The sequence below is a fragment of the Limulus polyphemus genome, unplaced genomic scaffold (genome assembly GCF_000517525.1).
Source record: "Limulus polyphemus unplaced genomic scaffold, Limulus_polyphemus-2.1.2 Scaffold5602, whole genome shotgun sequence".
Classification (NCBI taxonomy): Eukaryota; Metazoa; Arthropoda; class Merostomata; order Xiphosura; family Limulidae; genus Limulus; species Limulus polyphemus.
In genome coordinates, this window is record NW_013671212.1 from 27,782 (window position 1) to 33,679 (window position 5,898).

At 30.9% G+C, this 5,898-nt stretch overlaps 1 long non-coding RNA gene across 3 annotated transcripts in view; it reads left to right on the plus strand.

Moving 5' to 3' along the window:
- Positions 1-4,468, plus strand: part of LOC111089221 — a 29,248-nt gene extending 24,780 nt beyond the window's left edge. For 2 of the 3 annotated variants that reach the window (XR_002613528.1, XR_002613529.1), the window contains exon 6: positions 1,720-1,918. This is a non-coding gene — a long non-coding RNA (uncharacterized LOC111089221). Of the gene's footprint in view, positions 1-1,719; positions 1,919-3,642 lie in introns of those variants that run through there. The other variant, XR_002613530.1, reaches the window with a different exon arrangement.
- Positions 4,469-5,898: the final 1,430 nt, after the last annotated feature.

Sequence of the window (5,898 nt, forward strand, 5' to 3'; positions counted from 1 at the left end):
ACACACACACACACACACACACACACACACTACTTATTCTTCATTTTCAATAAATTTTTTAACACTCAGTGATAAAAAATTTTTATGTGACAAAAAAAAATACTTGAAACATACAGCTGTAAGTCTACATCTACCCAAAATATATTCAATCCTTTATTTAAAAAAAGAGAGAGACATAGAAAATATAAACAACTCTTCCATGAAAAGAGGAAATTGTCTGAACAAACTTACAATGGTCAAAATATCACTCGTAACATTACCGCCATAACTTATAGGATAACTGACAAATATTCTCACATGCATTGTTTGGATAAACAAGAGGGAATCCTCAACAGCTGTGGCACTAGAAATTCTTTTAGAGAGGATTAGAATAAATTAATCAGTGAGATCTTTATTTTCCTTTTTTATCAGCTATATTTTTGTGTGCCAGCAATACCAAATGTGGGGCATGCTTTTACCCTATTCAGAATCTCTACCAGCCTACCCTCAAATTGAAACTATAAGTTGAGTGAGAATTAAGACTTGTCCCAGATACATGGCTTATGTTATACAGAGTAGATTGATATGAATTTTAAATTCCATTTCATTTCTTAATTTTACAATATAGATGGACGTGAAGTAGGTTTTTGATGTGTTTTGTTGTGGTGGCAGGGCTTATCTTTTACAATAAATGTTGCAAGCTAAGAATGAAGATCTGCTTATCTCCAATTTCAGTAGCATAGCTTGTATAGTACAATGTATTCAGGTGAAGATGAAGACTTGCATGTCTTTAAAGTCATGATATGTTAACTTATCCAAAGGTTGGGATTAAGATTTCATTGACTTTGTCACCGTGGAATGATATTAGTTATATTAATTAACTTTCTGATGTTTTATTACACAATACATATATATGAGGATTAGGATTCAGTTATCAAAGAGGTATGATTTCTTTTTGTGTAACTTATAACTTAAGTATTAGCTACATTTTTACCTTTTTGGCATTGTTTGTGTTACACAGTATAGTAACATTTCAGGCTTCTACAGTTTTCCTTTTCAAGACATTTGGTTTCTGTTTCCTCTCTTATCCTGTACATTTAAGTATAGCTGGACAAGAAAATTTTAAGAATTATTTGGTTACTATCCATTTAATTTTCAGTTTTATAAATTAGTTCTTGGCTATGTTAAAAATTGAAAGCTAGTTTTGCAGAAGTTAACATTAGAAAAACACCTCATATGCATGTTTATCCAGAACAGAGGTTACAATAGGTAGGATATCTTAGACAAAAAATACCCTTATATCTGTTTCAGTGCATTATATTTTGTGGAAATTTTGGCACTCAGTGAAATCAAGTTAACCAGCTCTGTGGTCCTTACATTGGTATAATCTAAATTAGACTTTTGTGGTTTTTTGAGGGAGGAGTATATTGCAATTAATATTGGCACATTTTGTGTTCTCTCTTTTAAAAAAACAAACTTAATGCATTTTTAAAATTCACAAAACTTACTTATAATTACATTAAAACTAGTAATGTGAGACCATTGAATATTTGTTGAAAAAGTAAGTCCAAAGTTTTTCTACTTGGTCCAACAGATCACATCCTACACTGTTTCAACTATATAGATTATCATCCTAAGATAACTATTTTAATATATTTTATCTATCAACTAATGTAAATAACTTTCAGTTATCATTTTGGTAAGAAACCAACCCAATTGTTTTATTTTTTCATTTTTCAGATGATTGGCTCACATGCATCTTCTCATCCATTGATCAAAATGATGCAGAAAGAAAGTTTACTTTTGCACTAAAAGTGAATGACAGAAATATTTTTGAAGGCAGGAGATGTGTATAATAATTTCCTTGTGATGATTGAAACACTTGTTTAATATTTTTTTCCCATTAGAAGTTTAAATTTGTAGCTTACATAACTGTGATATAAAAAACAAAATAATAAAAATTGATAATGCATATATGGAATTAGAAATAGACTTTATTCATCAGATTACATAGATTTCACCATTGCAGTGTATTCTTCTAGTAACTAACAATGAAATATAGATAAATGATTTCCAATAGGTGTTATGCATACACTCAGAGGTACACTAAGGTGTTAGAAGGAGCCTGTAGACTACTACTAATAATAATAATTAATATATACACATACATGAATAAACAATTAACATGTATTGTTAAAAGAAAGTGACAACACTGCTGTCTTGATTCACTTATCAGCTATATTTTGAGATGTTTTTTTTTATTACATTTCCAGTCTGTTTGCATTCAGTGCAACACATTTTGACTGTGGTGTTTGCTGTATAAAAATTAAATGTTGTGATCGATCAGTTCTTAATAGCAACAAAATGCAATGAGGTAATTATGAACAAACAGGTGCTTAACAACACTAGGGGCAATATTAGTGTTGTTAGATTTATTAATGGTATTACAGAGGTGGGATACTCGGATAGACATGTGTCAGGTTAGAAGTATTTCAGTCTAAAAGGTTGGAAGCTACTATGACTTATCTTTCTCAGGTGTAGAAACAAGACTCCTACATTGTCAGGTACATCAACTGTTAAGAGGCTTTCATTTCAACTAACACATTGAACTAATTTCTGAAAAGGTCTTATCTTCAATCACCCAAAGCTATCTCGATCCTAGACTGCCCTCTAAGCATTGCTAAAGTTTTTTGTTAAAAGTGCACCAGTCTTTTATACCCCGTCATTTCAGAATGTGCTGATGATGTGACTACATTCTACCAATCATACTGAACAATCTGTACTAGTGCAACTACCTCCCTCTACTATTCTAGAATAATCCTCACTTTCTCGATTGGCATTCTAGTGTGTAGACATGTTTTAACTCACTCTCCATGTGCTTGATCACAAATTTTTATCTGTTTCAACTTTAAGTTTTGACTTTTTATGTTTGATTTCCATTGTTTCTGTTTGTTTGTTTCTGGTTTGTACCTGCCAATTCTTTTACTATTTAGAAAATATGACTTACAGATAATTGTTAAGGCATAACTTGTGTAAAAGTTTTGGACATATTGTTCTTAACAAATGTTAATCATAAAATACCATGACTGTAATACATAAATGTAAATCTTGATGATGATTTTGTAATTTGTAAAAACAAAGTATAATGAAAAGTGTACATTACATGTTTGTCTTTTCTTTTTGTAACAAAGAACACAAGAACGTGTGATAAAATTTTCTATTTGGAGAAGTAGTGTTATTTTTCACAAACATGGTTTTATCATCAAAGGAATTCTAGAATTATCTATACTTTATTTTTCTACTTTATGACTGAATTACATTTAAAATGGCCACTGGCAAAAGTGATATTCAGCATTTGTCATAGGCATTTCTCCAGAAAAATTACTTATTAAATTATTTTAAATCTTTGAAGTTTTCTCTTTACAGAATCAATGTATCCATTTCCAAAATTTTATCTTTGAATGGTGTTTTACATTTTCTGAAATGAAGTTTTACTTTTTAGTATTTAATTGATGATCTAAGTCAATTTTATGTTTTTAAACTTTGAGTTTTCATTTATAACTAAATATTACACAAATATTATGATATCATATTTGTTTGTGAGATAAAGAGTGGTGATGATTCTGTTCTGACATTAACATCAGAATGTTAATGACGTTTTAGTTCCTAGATGTGATCCAGAAATTCCAGACCTAAATCAACTGGTTGAAGATCTGAACAAGAATAACAACCTTTTGGAGTTTGTTTCTGCTACAAGACAAAGATTCAAGGCCTTGCTCTAAAGTTCATGGTTTGTATTAAGTTTCAACAGTGTATAAAATATGTGGTTTATGGTAGATAAAAAATAATGAATATGCAAGTTAAAAATTACTTAAGTTAGCAACTCCAGCTCTTATGGCAGGGTTCTCAAATCCACCGGGAAGATGGAGAAAATTAAGATTTTTGCCTCCCAGTTGATAACTGACCAGAAATTTTTAAATTTTGCAAAAACAGAATAAACTGGGAAATGTGAAGCGTGCCTTCCAAAGTTTCTGTCATTTCTTGCTTTCTGCCATTTTCATGGTCATGCCAATCTGTTTGATAACATTGCTTCTGATTGGTTGGTAGAAAAGTTAGTAGGCAATCTTATGGGAATGATCAAGGTGGGTGTTTGGTAGTCATAACATGAGTTGGTTTATGTGATTTTACATCAGCCTCCATAATGGACACACAATAAACCATTCAGAACTTTTACTAAATGCAAGTACGTTGCTTATACATATTCCTCCAGATTTACAGTATGTGACAGAACTAACATCATAGGGAAGTGGACCCAGTTCAGCACACTAAAGCACAATGCTTTTTACCTATTTGTTTTTTTATTTTTCTTGTAAATAAAATCTGGCATGATTGTTATTATTATTATTATCCATGATAATTACATCTTAGAACCATATAATTGTTATTAAAAAAAGCAAAATTAGAAGGTGGTAGTTTTGTGACATTATATCATAATAAGATTGATATTTGTTTTGAAATATTTTCTGATTCTATATTATGGATTTCTAATAAGAAGAAACAATACCATATTTTCATGCAAGTGACCCACAGGTTGTTTCTTAAATTAGTTTTCAAACATTCCAATTGCAGAGTATAGTCATGTAGATAATACGTCTTTTTTTTGTTTGTTTGTTTTAAGACTGAAATTGCCAATTTTCTATTTTGAGTATTCACTTGTGTTGTTGTTCTTCAACATGTGGAGCAATTCATCAATTAGCTGAAAAGTATATCTGTTAGCAATCCCAGTTATTCCCTGGTCAAAGGACAAAGTATAAATGTGAATACTTTTGACTGTATTTATCAATATTTGAATATATTACAATTGCAATTTAATTACTCACATATTTCAAGACAAGTAGGTTTCACTTTCAGTGTGTCCCATAGCGTTACCATAACCTTTAACCTGTGATTGCCTTATCACATGACATAACCACAGGGGATTGAGTTAAATTATCAATGAGATACAAGCTTTTGGTAAGTTTAATCATAATATTGTTACGTCTCCGTTTGTTAATTAACTTCCAGTAATTTCGTTCCGACGAAACTTTAGCGACACAAGTATTTACTTAATAAAACTGGTTTATTCTTTCCGAATATAACTCTGTGATACACTTAATCTCATTATTCGCGCTAAAACAAACAGTATCACGAACGAACGTTTACTTCAACAATATCTGTGACTGCAGTTCAATTACTCACTGTCCACACCTTACCGCGTCACGTTGTCCCCTCCTATATATATATATCCGCCCACCCTATATCTAGTAAGAACTTGAACATTCGCCAAAGTACATGATAGTTCTAGAAACGTTGCGTCACAGTGTCATGTGACTCGCTGACGCAACAATAACATTTTCACACTTTGGATATTCAAGATTCAGACAATTGGAAAAATAATTATGGTATGTGCAACAACCATTTCTTTATAACGGAACACAAATTCAAATAAAAGTACCCTCTTTACAAAAAGAACACGACTTTTACTAGGACTGTACGTGAGGGTTTGATTATATCTTTATTGATCTAATTTTTAAATTTAGTACTAAAAAACAGGGGTTCATAAAAAAACATTTTTCCAATAAAGGGTATTACTTTTAATATATATTAACATTAACATTACAGTTTATATCGGTAAAATTTATGAAAATTTTGAGCTCTGTGCATTGAATCATTTTGATGCAACGAGTTGCGTATGACTAAAAAGCACAATCCGGACACTTTTCCCGTGCAGTACGCCCCACCCCCCGAGAATGTAATTTTCTGCAAAACCAAAATAAAATGTGTGATGTTTAATTTTTCACATTAACAGCTGAGCACTTTCATTAAGCCTTAATCTCTCTTTCCACAACTATGTATATATATATATATATATATATATAT